At 52.1% G+C, this 13,329-nt stretch overlaps 1 protein-coding gene across 2 annotated transcripts in view; it reads right to left on the reverse strand.

Moving 5' to 3' along the window:
* The window catches only part of SLC6A17 (solute carrier family 6 member 17), a 113,825-nt gene that overhangs the window by 10,914 nt on the left and 89,582 nt on the right, over positions 1 to 13,329 (reverse strand). The window lies entirely within an intron of this gene.

The following is a 13,329-nucleotide window of genomic DNA, read 5'->3' on the forward strand; positions in this document are numbered from 1 at the left end:
CTGTGAACTACGCCGCAGCTTGCAGCAACGCCAGATCCTTAAGCCACTGATCTGGGCCTGGGATAGAACCACCATCCTCATGGACACTATGTCGGGTTCTTAACCCGCTGAGCCACAACAGGAGCTCCAGGGATGTACATTTCCAGAAGAAACCAGCAGACGCAGCAGACTTTGGAGGAAGCACCTCCTGGGGTCCAGGTGGGAGGTAACGAGGTGCTGCCTAGGGTCAGGGTGGTACAGATGGAGAGACTATAGCAGGAAAGACGGAGATGAGCCTAGTGACAGACCAGAGGTGGCAGCACTAGAGGGGAGACACCAAGGTGATGGCCACATCTCTGGCCAGCAGACCTGAGTGGGTGGAGGTGGAAACAGCAGACAAGGAGCAGGTCTTAATGGGCTGAAACAGGGAAGATCAAAACATCCCTTCTAAAAATGTTGAGTTTAATGTGTCCTAAAAAAGATACAAGCAGATGTTGAGGTGGCAATGAGACAAAGGAGTTCGGAGTTTAGAGGAGAGCGCCGCGCTGCAGGTACGACCTGTGAGCTGCAGGTGTATGGGCCGGGGCTGCAGCTGTGGCTGTGGGTAGAGTGACGAGAAGCAAGAGCCTGGGACCAAGGCAAGATCTGCAAGTTCAAAGCAGGACAGAGGCTATTCCAGGGAGGGAGAGGAGCAGCAGTAGAGGCAGGAGGAAGGGCAGGAGATGGCTGGACCCCGGGGGCCATGGGAAGAAAGCCCGCCAGGGCGGAAGGGGACCCGCGCTACAGAGTAAAAGTTGCTACAGCCACAAGGTCCTGGGTGGGATTAGTCAGGCTGTGAGGGAGCCAAGGGGCCAGCAGATGAGCATGGATGAGGAAAGCTGATCAGCAGAGGGGAAGAAGCGGTGGGCACCCTTGGAGATGAGAGGCTGGGAGCCAAAGGGCAATTATCCGGCCAAGGCTATGAAGTCAATGGACAGGTGCCTTTTGATTTGTGGTCTCATTTTTGTTTTTAATGCAGTGACTTGACAATTGATAAAAGCTTATGAAGGACCTCCCGTCATGGCTCAGAGGTAACAACCTGTCTAGTATCCATGGGGACTCGGGTTCAATCCCTGGCCTCCCTCAGTGGGTTAAGGATCCAGCATTGCTGTGAGCTGCGGTATAGGTTGCAGACGCGGCTCGGATCCTGTGTTGCTGTGGCTGTGGTTAGGCTGGTGGCTGTAGCTCTGATTCAACCCCTAGCCTAGGAACTTTCAAATGCCGTTAAGTGCGGTCTTAAAAAAAAGAAAAAAGAAAAAAGAAGCTGATGGAGGGCAAAGGATCCCGAGGAGGAAAGGAGAGCTGTCTTCCTTAGGGGAGACCCCTGAGCTGTTCATCTGGGAAGGAGGACAGGATGGGGCAGCTGCAGGCAGGGCTGTGTATCCTGTTTCTGTCTCTGTCATCTAAGGCAATTTCCCTCTGGGTGGCTACTGTTTTTCCCTTGAAGCAGGAGATAAAATCGTCAGCTGGGCTGCGGTGCTGAGAGGGGAGGTCAGAGGGTCAGCGAGTGGAAGCGGCTTAAAACGTTCACTGTGGAACATGGGACCAAAACGTGGCCAGAGAAATGGCACAGGGTCCTCCCCCACTGTTGAGGGCCCGCTGGGCTTGCGGTGTCATCTTTACAAAAGTAATACAGACCCACGTCTCCTCAGCTAAAGGCCTCGGGGCCAAACTGGTTTTGGAAATCAGGCTTTGTTCCTAATTTTATTTTAGGAAGGTAATACGGCCCATGTGCCACCTAATTACATAACACCCTGGCGAGGTCTGGGGCAGTACCCTGTAATCAAACGCCTTAGTATTTCTGCAGCAGACCACGAATAGTCCCACCAAACGAATCAATCAAGACTATTTCAATAGCTTCACATCTGTTCAGGTCATTTTGCCGCAAGTGAGTTCCAAGAGAAAGAAAATTTTTGTTGTTATTGTTTTCCAGGGCTATTTGGATTTCGACATTGTGGATAAAGACATAGGGCCTAAACAGGCTCCTCAGAGAAGACTGGAGGTTCTTTTGGAAAGAAAAAAAAAGAGAGAGAGAGAGAGCAAAATAATCATAGTTCCACTGGGAAAGGACTTCTGTACCTCCCTTCTCCTGGGTGGGTTTGGGGTATTTTTAAAAACGATTCTCCCAGACGTTCCAGAAACGGGCGGGTTACTGATGCCTGGAAGGCCGGCTGGCATGCACGGAGGTTCATGGATGCCAATCATCTTTGACGGTCCCTCACTGTCTGCTGGAAAACCTTTCCCCATTCTAGGTTCTGAACAGCCCGCCTACTCTTCAGAAGCCCCAGGGTCTTATACCTCTGGCTTTTGCCCAGGCTGTTGCTCCCTCCGCCTGGAATTCCCTTCCTCCTACTCACTTTCTGGCGAACTCCTATTGATTCCTCAGAGGCCAGCACAAACATCACCTGCCCTTTGAAGCTTTCCCTGACTGCCTCTGGCAGAGCTAGTCACGGTCCTTGGGCTCTCACAGCTCTTGTCAATACAATGCAGGTTTCTGTGCCTGTCTTCCTTTTGACACTGGGTGCTCGTTAGGAGGGGAGCCCATCTCCTGTTCATCTTTGCATGAGCTGTGCCTGCCATTGGGTGAGAAGGGAAGAATCGAGGGCAAGAGTGAGCCGGTCAGACCAAAGCCAGCCTGTATCCTCGAGGTGAGCTCGAGGTGAGCTGAGCAGGGTGGTGAGCTGAGCAGGGTGAGCTGAGCAGGAGCTGTGAAGTCGAAGCAGCCTTTGTTATGCTAAGATGCAATCTTCTAAGACAAGCACATCCTTAGGACTGTAAACTGTGCTTTCTAAACAAGGCTATTTGCACGCTGGCTTCCTTTCCTTCTCTTCTCTTTCTCTTTTAAATGTACTAAGTTCCTTTTTTTTTGTCTTTTGTCTTTTTTGTTGTTGCTGTTGTTGTTGTTGTTGCTATTTCTTGGGCCGCTCCCGCGGCATATGGAGGTTCCCAGGATAGGGGTCGAATCGGAGCTGTAGCCACCGGCCTACGCCAGAGCCACAGCAACGCAGGATCCAAGCCGAGTCTGCAACCTACGCCACAGCTCATGGCAACGCCGGATCGTTAACCCACTGAGCAAGGGCAGGGACTGAGCCCTCAACCTCATGGTTCCTAGTCGGATTCGTTAACCACTGCGCCAAGACGGGAACTCCCTAAGTTCCTTTTTTATCTTCATCAGTCATTACTACAGTTTTTACAAAAGGCTCTGAGCCATCTGTGAGATTATTTTGAAGCAAAATGATGAATCCAAATCTGCCATTAATAAGGCCCCAGGGAAGAGGGCCAAAGCTTGGACTTCGTATGAGTGGTCCTGGAGTGTCCCCCTTCCAGCCTGCAGCAGGGAGGGGCACCCTCGCTGGTGATGCCTTGCTGCCAGGGCTCCTCTGGGGGTAAACAAGGTCAGGCACCTTCAGGACTGAGTGCCCGCAGTCCCTGAATTTATTTGATTGATTGATTGTCTTTTTTAGGGCCACACTTGCAGCATGTGGAAGTTCACAGGCTAGGGGTCGAATCAGAGCTGTAGCCACTGGCCTACACCACAGCCAAAGCAATACAGGATCCAGGCTGTGTCTGCGACCTACACCACAGCTCACCCCAACATGGGATCCTTAACCCACTGAGCAAGGCCAGGAATGGAACCTGAGTCCTAAAGGATGCTAGTCAGGTTCATTACTGCTGTGCCACAACAGGATTTTTTTTTTTTTTCTTGCAGTCCTTGAATTTAAAAGGGGGTCTTTGAGGATTTCAGGGATAATGGTGCGTGATTTCAACAAGGTCCTGATCAGAGTGTCAACAGAGCATGAACCCACGGCCAACCTCAGGAAACCCAGTGTCCTTTCCAGATGTCAGGATGTGACAATGCGACTGCAAGAGAAGAGGTGGGAAACGGGCTTTCCCCACCATTTCAGAGGGGAAACAGGCTTTCCCCTCTGAAAAAGAGCAACGGCTGCCTGACTTTTCCTCGGCACACGGCTGCATCCCTTCCTCGTGCAGGGGGCAAGGTGGTCCACGGTATCTGACTCAGCGCATGAAGATGCATTCTGAGTGGCCAAGGAATGCGCGCCCCTGCTTCTCAGCGCAGACGGGTCGGCAGACACCAGATGGCACTTGACTGCCGGGTTCCCGCTGCCCTAGAACAGTGTCACCTTCATGAGGGACAAGAAGAATAACAGCTAAGGCTCACCACATGCTCTCTGCACCCCGCAACTGGGCTACCACTGCCCCGAATGCCACGATGGAGCTGCGGCCGTTCACCCCGGCTCGAAGCCAAGGACGCTGAGGCTCTGAGAGTCCAAGCGACCTGCCCTCCCACAGCTGAGTGATGAGCCGGGATCTGAACCACACTGTCCAGCTCCAGAGCCCACCGCTGGTGATGAGGCTGGGCTGCCTTGGCGCCGTGTTCAGAAGCCTTCCTCTAACGGGGGGTCATGGAGCCCCACTAACTGCTATACCTGGGCCTTTGGGACTTGCACAGACCCCACTTCTCCTCCCTAAGGGTTAACACACACTCCGGACCCTGCAGCCAGTCTGGCTCACTGGACAGGACCTCTCGCTTGTCTCGACCCCAGAGGCTGTAAAGTGCATGCCCGAAGCCCCCCATAGACCTCAGGCTGTGCCAGGCCCCATTCATGACAAAGACTGGCATGGCTTCCACCTTGACCGATTATAGGGAATGCGGTTATATGGTTTAGAACTCAAAAGGCACGGGGGGGGGGGTGTCCTCCTTTTTCTCACCCCTGTATCCCAGACCCTCAGCGCTTCCCTATGTGTAAACATGGTACCACTGTCTACCCTTCTAGTGTTATCGTATGTGTATACCAGCAATATGGATACACATGCATACATGTAACACACACACACACACACACACACACACACACGCATATCTACGTGTACGTGTGTGTGTGTGTATTCCTTCTTCTTTTTTCCCTACTGTTCACCAGAGATATTGCCCCCAGCAGTGTCACTTCCTCATGCTGAGCTGGGAACCCACTGGGTTCCAAGGCTCCTGGCCAGCTGCCCCCTCTGTCCCTGCTCACTTGCAGCCTCGTCCCCGCAGTCTGCCTAAGGGACCCCCAGGTCAGGGCCAATTTAGCTTGGCTGCTTCAAGATGTCCATGACCCCTGGGGACGCTTCATCTGGACTTCATCCCAGGATGGCTGGGTCTGTCCCCTGCTCTGACTCAAGCCTCTGAACCCCCCCACCCCCCAACCTCGAGCACCCTGCCACCGGGCCATGTCATCAGCCCAATCCCCCACTGCCACCACCCATCTCTGGATGTTCTCTTCACCTTCTTGCTGTGACACAGCGGCTCTCCAGCCCAGGTCCACATTCGAATAGCAGAACTGCTACCACATGGATGCCACACCCAGCGACCTTGATCAATGAGTCGTCCTGGGGCGTGAGCCCTGGTGGTTATTCCTGGTCGTTACAGCTCCGGGGGAGGGGCCTGTTGTGCAGGGAAGGGCTACCCAAAGGGTCCCTGCAGCCAGTCGGGTGAAGGCTATTTTCTCGCACTCTTGGGAGCCCTGGGCCTGGGGGACCGGGTGCTGCCCGCTCTCCGGCCGCTCGCTGCATTCCACTGTGCACCGTCTCTGGCCAACACTACCGCTGCCGTCCTCTGAGTGATTTGAGTACCTCCATCAGGGTCCCCTCCAACAAGCCAGCTCTTGTTCCTCTTCCTCCTCTACTGCTCTTTCTTCCCCCGCCCCCATGGACACGCCATGGCCTTGGGCACAACTGGCAGCTGGGCTCCAACCCCACCTCAATTTTAAGGATCTCATACTCCCAAGCACCTTGCATTTCCAACTCACCTCTTGTTCCTCGACTCCAAAAACTTCTCCTCCCTGCTGAGACCTCCAGTCCTCTGGCCGACCTCCATGTCCCCTTCCCCTCCTTCCCTGCCTGTCCTAATTCCCTGCGTCACTGGCTTAGGCGATGTCCATCCTTTTCATCACACCTTGCTTAAACTCACAGCTCCCCTGCCATCTCTCCTCTGGCATCGATCGATAAATTCCTGACCATGGTTGGACCAACAATGCATCTACTCGGCACCTGCCCCCAAGCAGCATGCAGAACTGGGCACAAAGCACACCTTGGGCCCTGGACACATGGGCCCTCGGACTAGTTAATTACCCTCTCTGTGCTTCGGTTTCCCCATGTGGAAAAGGGCAATGAGAATAATACCTCTATGGTCCTTATGGGCTTGAATGAGTTAATGTACGTAAGGAATGTACAGTGCCTGGTACATAGTAAGCATGGGTCGTTGGAAAACATATGATCGTTTCTTTTTCTTTTTCTTTTTTGCTTTTTAGGGCCTCAGTCGCAGCATGTGGAAATTGCCAGGCTAGGGGTCGACTCGGAGCTGTAGCTGCTGGCCTACACCAACCACAGCCACAGCAACGCGGGATCTGAGCTGCATCTGCGACCTACACCACAGCTCACGGCAATGCCAGATCCTTAACCCACTGAGTGAGGCCAGGGATCGAACCCGCATCCCCATGGATACTAGTCGGACTCATCTCCGCTGAGCCACAGTGGGAACTCCACATGATTGTTTTAAGAGCCTCACCGATTGTGGGGAAGAGCCTGCCTCCAGAGACAGTAAACAGGAAAGACTCCACCGAACGGTGAAGCGTTCGCTGTCACCGCACTGGCAGCCTCCCTTGCACATCCCCCACCCCTCACCTCCAGCTTCCTTTCCGTGGACACGCAGTCCCCCCTCATGCCACACTCACCCCTCCTTAGGCCCCCAACCCCTCCCCCACCACCCGATGACCTATGGCTCATGGCACAGCACAAAACACCCCCATCAGAAGAGAACCCCCACAGAGCGAAGCTCCTTGCCTCTGCTTCTCAACACCCGGCATCTGTGCCGCAGACTGGCCCTGCCCTCCTGCTCCTATGGGGCCAGGGTGTGCTCAGACCAACTCCTCCACCTGGGTGCTGGGTCCCAGCTCCCCTGCTTGTTCAAGGACTTCAGTTCCCTCCTCTCCTACAGCCTCAACTTCCCTCTCTTTTTTGGAATTTTTTCTTTCATGACCACACCCATGGCATATGGAAGTTCCCAGGCCAGGGACTGAATCTGAGCCACAGCTGTAGCCACGCCAGATCCTTTAACCCACTGTGCCAGGTCGGGGATCCAACCTGCACCTGTGCAGTGACTAGAGCCGCTAGAGTCATGTTCTTAACCCACTGTGCCACCGTGGGAACTCCTCTCTTCGGGATTTTTTTTTTTTAAGGGTTCAATTCAATGGCTTTTTGTGTATCATGGTGTTGCACAACTTTCACCACAATTTCAGAACATCTTCATCCCCCCATCACCTATGAACAGTCACTCCCCATTTCTCTCCAACCTCTCTAAGCAACCACTAAATCTGCTACCTGTCTCTACAGATGCGCCTATTCTGAATATTTTATAAAAACAGAGTCACACAACATGTGGTCTTTTGTGACCGGCTTCTTTCCCTCGGCAGAATGCCTTCAAGGTTCATCCGTGATGTAGTATTTCATTCCTTTGTATGGCCAGCTAATAATTCTGCCCTCGTAGGAATACACTGTCTCCCATTTTTCCATTCGTCAGCTGATACTGTCTGAGTTGTGTCCACTTTTGGCTATGAGGAATACTGCCGCCCTGAACACTTGTGCACACGTTTCTGAACATATGTTTTCAGTTCTCTTGGCTGTGCGCCTAGGAGTGGAATTGCTGGGTTATACACTAATGCTGTCTAACCTTTTGAGGAACTGCCAGACTGTTTTCCAAGGTGGCTGCACCCTTTCACATTTGCACAAGCCATGCATGATGGATTATTTCTACCATCATATAAAGCTCTGAAAGAGCACCTCTGATCCCACGACCCTGTCCCATGACCACCCCATTTCCCACTCCTCAACTCCCGCAACGCCAAACTCCTGAAAATCAGTGGTCTCCGTTACTTGTCCCCAGTTCCTTGCCTCTCATTTTCCCTTGACCCTGTTGCTATTAGACTCTATCCCCGGCAGACCACAGAAACGGCTCTTGCTGAAGTACCAGCGACACCCTTGTTGCCAAGCGCATTGGCCATGTCTCAGTCCTTATCACCTGACCTTTGGGCAGCTTTGGACGTGGCTGACCAGCCCCTTCCTTCTTAAAGCACCGACTCCTCGTGGCCTCTGAGAAGGACTTCTCTCCCTGTCTCTGTCTGTCTGTCGCGCTTCTCCTCCGCCCTCATTGGCTGTCTCTCCCCCCACCGCTAAACGCCCAGACCCCAGGGCTCAGTGTTCAGTCCTCTTCTCTGTTTATGTTCACTCTCCAGATGACCGTAACCCGCCCACCACTTCAAATTCTCTGACTCCCAAATTTATACTCGCACCCGACCTCCAGACTCATCTCCCACCCACCTGCTCAGCATCTCCACTGGATCTCTCTCCAACATCTCTGAGCCACCCATGCTGGAAACGGTACTCCCGCTACTCCCCAGCAACCCTCCTCCCTCACCCATCCTCTCCCTCTCCAGAAATGTCCATTTCGCCCTTCTCGTTGCCCAGGCAGAGACGGTCATCCTTGATAGCCCTCTCCCCCTCACACCCCCCGTCCAATCCAGCAGCAAATCCTGCAGACTCTACCTTCTACACAGGACCCCAGTCTGACCACTTCTCATCCCTTCTGCTGACATCACCTGGGCTCCACACAGCCCCCTCTCACCCGGATGAGTTCCAGCACCTGGATGGAGCTTTCCAGCAGGTCTCCTATCTACCCTTGACCCCTCAGATTCTCCATGGCAGCCAGAGCCATCCTCCAAAGACAGAAGGCAGATCAGGTCCCTCCTCTACTCAGAAGTCTCCAATGGCTCCCATTTCACCCCGAGTAAACACCAGAGGCCTTTCCTGGCCTCCAGGACCCTCCTGGTCTGGCTCCCCCGACGGTCCCCTTTCTCCCTTCCCACTCCAGCCACATCAGCCTCCTTGTGGATGCCAGGCAAGTCCGGCCCCAAGGGCTTTTCATTTTTCGTTCCCTCTGTTGGGATGGAACATGCTTCTTCCAAACACGTGCTCCCTCACCTCCTCGGGTGCCACTCAAACGTCCTTTTCTTGGGGAGGTCTTCCTTGGGCACCCTAGCTAAGCAACCCTCTTCCCGGTGTCCTGAATCCTTTCTCTGCTTTATTTTTTCTCTTGGCCAACACCATCCAACAACTCCTTTATCTTATATTTTCTGTCTCCCTTCACCAAAACATAAGCTCCAACACGGCTGGGAAGTTTATCTGCTTTGTTCACTGTTGGGGCCACAGCCGTGCCCAGAACATAACAGGAATTCAGTGAACCTTTGTTGAAAGAAGGAATAAATGAATGATGGTCATTCAGGGGGTTTTAACTCTTTTGCTACTAAGACAAATGCTGTTATGACCCACATTGTGTGCAGATTAAGTTGGTGGTGGGTAAATGCATCTGTAAGAAAAATACCTAGAAGTGGAATTACTGGGCCGAGGAATGATAACAGTTGTAATTTTGATAAACATTCCCTGGAAGTTTGGGTGGTTAGAAAATCTGCTGTAATTTATATTACATGGAGTAAATCACATGATTAATTACATGGTACTCATGCTGACTCTGGTGTTTAGCTGGATGGAAAGAATTATCTGGTGAGAAGTAACCCAAGGAATTCAAGAGGTTCATTAGCTATCAACCTGAGTTCCTGTCCCATCAGAGATGCTAGTGGGTTATCACAGTATCCTGGTGACACTGCATTCATCACGTCCAGTAATTGCTGGAAGGTATGGACGGAAAAGCCAGGTCCTCTAGCTTGGATTATTTCTGATGTTAGAAGATGTGTAGGAGGAGGCATCTTCCAGGTTATTCAATGTATCCATGGAGACGCTATGCTTCTTTCAGGTGGACTCTGAGATGCCCTGGCCAAAAATCTTGGATGCTTCGCCGGCTGCCAAATGGCATGACCTCTGGGAATATCATCTGCATTGTGGTTGATATGAATGGAGCAGTGCACAGGCTGGGCAGCTGTGTGCAGTGACCCTGGCACTCTAAAGCATTACGCTAGAGCACGGACTTGAAATAGCTCCAGGGTTTCCCACATCTCAGCAGTCCTGTGCGGAAACAGTCACAGATCTGCAGCAGCAGTGCTGTGGAGGGACAGGCAGAAGTTTGTGTCTGAACATGGGTCCACGCTTTTTGCAGAGGACTTGAAAGGATATGTAAATAGAAACTTCACCCCGGCCAGCATCCCTGGGCCTCACCTGCCTAAAACAAACCGTGGCACAGGCTGTGAAGGAGATCCCTGATAGAGGGGTTTGTCCTCTGAGGGCCTCAAGCCTCCCCTTCCCTACTCAACACATCTCTCCAGGGTCAAGGGCAGGAGCGGCCCCATGGCACTGCTCAGTGGACAAGGTCTCAAGATGGGTCCCGTAGGCTCTGTCTGAACCTGAACATCACAAGAGCTGCATGGGCCAGGGGCCACATCTGCTGGCTCTCGGTGACCTGGCTCCTCTAGGGCCTTCTGGATTTGAATTCTTTTTTTTCTTTTTTCCTTTTTTTTTTTTTTTTTTTTTGTCTTTTTAGGGCCACACCAAGGGCATATGGCATATTTGACCCCAGGCTAGGGGTCGAATCAGAGCTGTAGCCGCTGGCCTACACCACAGCCACAGCAAGGCCAGATCCTTAACCCACTGAGCAAGGCCAGGGATCAAACCTGTGTCCTCATGGATGTTGGTCAGATTCGTCTCTGCTGAGCCACAATGGGAACTCCGGGATTTGATCTTTTTAAGCTTCACCTCAACAATACTCTGGTCCCCTGCCAGTGCTAAGGTGAAGCACACTGTTTCCTGAACATCCAGGAAAAAGGTCTGGGAAAGGAGCTCCCCTGTCATTCAAAGGGTATACCAACCTTTCTGCATCCATCTGATTGGCAAAAATGGCAGTGTAACAAGTGTGGAGCAACCAGGACTTTCATATGCAACTAGTGGGAATATTAACAGACGCAACCACTTTGGAGAGCAATCCAGCCAACATCCAGTAAAAGCGAGATATCCGTACCCTTCAAGACAACAATTCTACTCGGAAACATACGCGCCTACGGAAACGTGCACATGCAGACCTGGGTCATAATGTTTACTGCAGCATCATTAGTTGTGGCGAGAACTGGAAACAACCAGATGACCATCAACTAGAGAATGAATAAACAAATGTGAGGGTGGTGCTACAGTGGAATACAATACAGCAGTGAAAATGGATGCACCAGTGCGACATATAACAGCAGAGCTAAGTCTCAAAAAAGAATGTTGAGCAAAAATCAAAGCACGTCACAGAAGCTTGCACATAGTGCAATTTATATAACTATCCAAAGTATGCACAGATGCCCTATGTTATTTATGGATACGCATACATGTATTACAAATTTTAAATAAAGCATTAGCAGGCTAAACCCCAATTCAAGATAGTGGTTATTTTAGGGAAGGGAAGGGAATGGGATGAGAGCTGGCTCCATAGGTACTTTTATGGCCTCTGTAATATTTTATTTCCTTAAAAATGTTTATTATATTATTATACATGTGTTTATATGTCTGAGTGGTTTCACTTAAAAAAAATGTCTTAAAGAGTGTCTGAAGCAGGGGGTTCCTGTCGTGGCTCAGCAGTTAACGAACCCGACTAGGATCCATGAGGATGTGGGTTTGATCCCTGGCCTTTCTCAGTGGGTTAAGGATCCAGCATTGCCGTGAGCTGTGGTGTAGGCTGCAGACGTGGCTCGGATCCCACATTGCTGTGGCCGTGGCGTAGGCCAACGGCTGCAGCTCTGATTAGACCTCTAGCCTGGGAACCTCCATATACTGGGGGCGTGGCCCTAAAAAGGGGGGAGAAAAAAGGAGTGCCTGAATCAGAAGGGGAGCAGCTCTGCATGTGCTGGGACTGGCAGCCCCTCTCCTGAATTGGTTCCAGGCTCTGTTAAAACCACCCAGGGGCGCATCCGGAGACCTGTGCGAAGCTCCGCATTTATGAACATCTCCAGAGGATACGATTTCCTCATAAAGTTCAACAAAGCATAACGGAAAGACTCCAGGGAACACACTAGGCTGACCACGATTCTAGAAATACAGTCGAATTCATTCATAAAAACCCTCGGCTTTCTTCTCGTGACGGTTTCCCGCCCACCCCAAAGAAATCGGATTTGCATGTTTCTCTTCTTTGTCAGACATCACATGGTCACCACAACCCTTCTCCAGCCAAGCGGCTCTCGAGTCACACTCACGCCTCCGGGAAATTCACTAAGTCCTTCATAAAACGGGCCTCTCTGATTATTCACCTAGAAACCTCAGATGTCACATCTAAGAACACCGAGGGCCAGCTATGTCCCGCCTGGAGAACACAGATGGTGAGTCCTGCCTGCCGCCACCGCCAGACACCAGGAGCTGTGTGCAGCTGCAGAGCAGGGGGACTGGGAGGGAAAAGGATTCCCAACCCCACAAGATCTGGATTCTTCTCCCTGTATCATTTGTATAAACTTTCCGTGTAAGCGCGTGTGTGTGTGTGTGTGTGTGTGTGTGTGTGTGTGTGTGTGTTCGAGCATGCATATGCATGAGATGGCAGTATTGAGAGCTGAACTTTCCAGCTCACCCACCAGGGTGACCATGGCACTTTGCTCGGGGTTGCCCTGAAGCGCATGCCAACCTGCACCCGAGATTCTCCTATTCCTCAGTGGGCTGGCTCCTGCCAGCTGTGCCCAGTGGTCTGAAGGGCAATAGACAGGCAGGGCCACCGTTAGGAAACTAGGTGTCCATCTTCAGGATGCCTGCGCCCCTGAGGCCACCCTGCGAGCCGAGCACTGCAGTGCTGCTGGACCCTCACTGGGCTACTGAGGGATTACATGAGAGGAGATGCAGGCGGCTTCACGCATGTGGCTTTTATCTTTAATAAGATACTAACCTCATGCCCCTGGTTTGGATACAAGCTGGGATTCCCAGGGATTTTTCTTCTCTTTAGCATCTTCTTGGTGCAATGAATGCCCCTCCCTGCCCCCACACCCCAGCCAAACTTGACTTCTAAGCAGGCCCAGTGCTTTTCCACACCTGCTCATACGATTCCTTTGCATCATCCTACCACTGCCCCTGAAATCCTATCTGCTCCCTAAGGCTCGTTTCAGATGTCATCTGCTCCCCGAAGCTTCTTCAGATTTCACCCACACTGATGTGGGACCGTGAGGGCAGGGCCATGCGCCTTTCCCTCGCCCCTCTCTCCAGTGCCCGACACGGCGCCTGCCACTCAGCAGGTCCTCAGTGGCTGTTGAAGCACGTGAAATGGACAAGGCCCAGGGAGCTGCTGTGCTCCCCAGG

The sequence above is a fragment of the Phacochoerus africanus genome, chromosome 6 (assembly GCF_016906955.1).
Source record: "Phacochoerus africanus isolate WHEZ1 chromosome 6, ROS_Pafr_v1, whole genome shotgun sequence".
Classification (NCBI taxonomy): domain Eukaryota; kingdom Metazoa; phylum Chordata; class Mammalia; order Artiodactyla; family Suidae; genus Phacochoerus; species Phacochoerus africanus.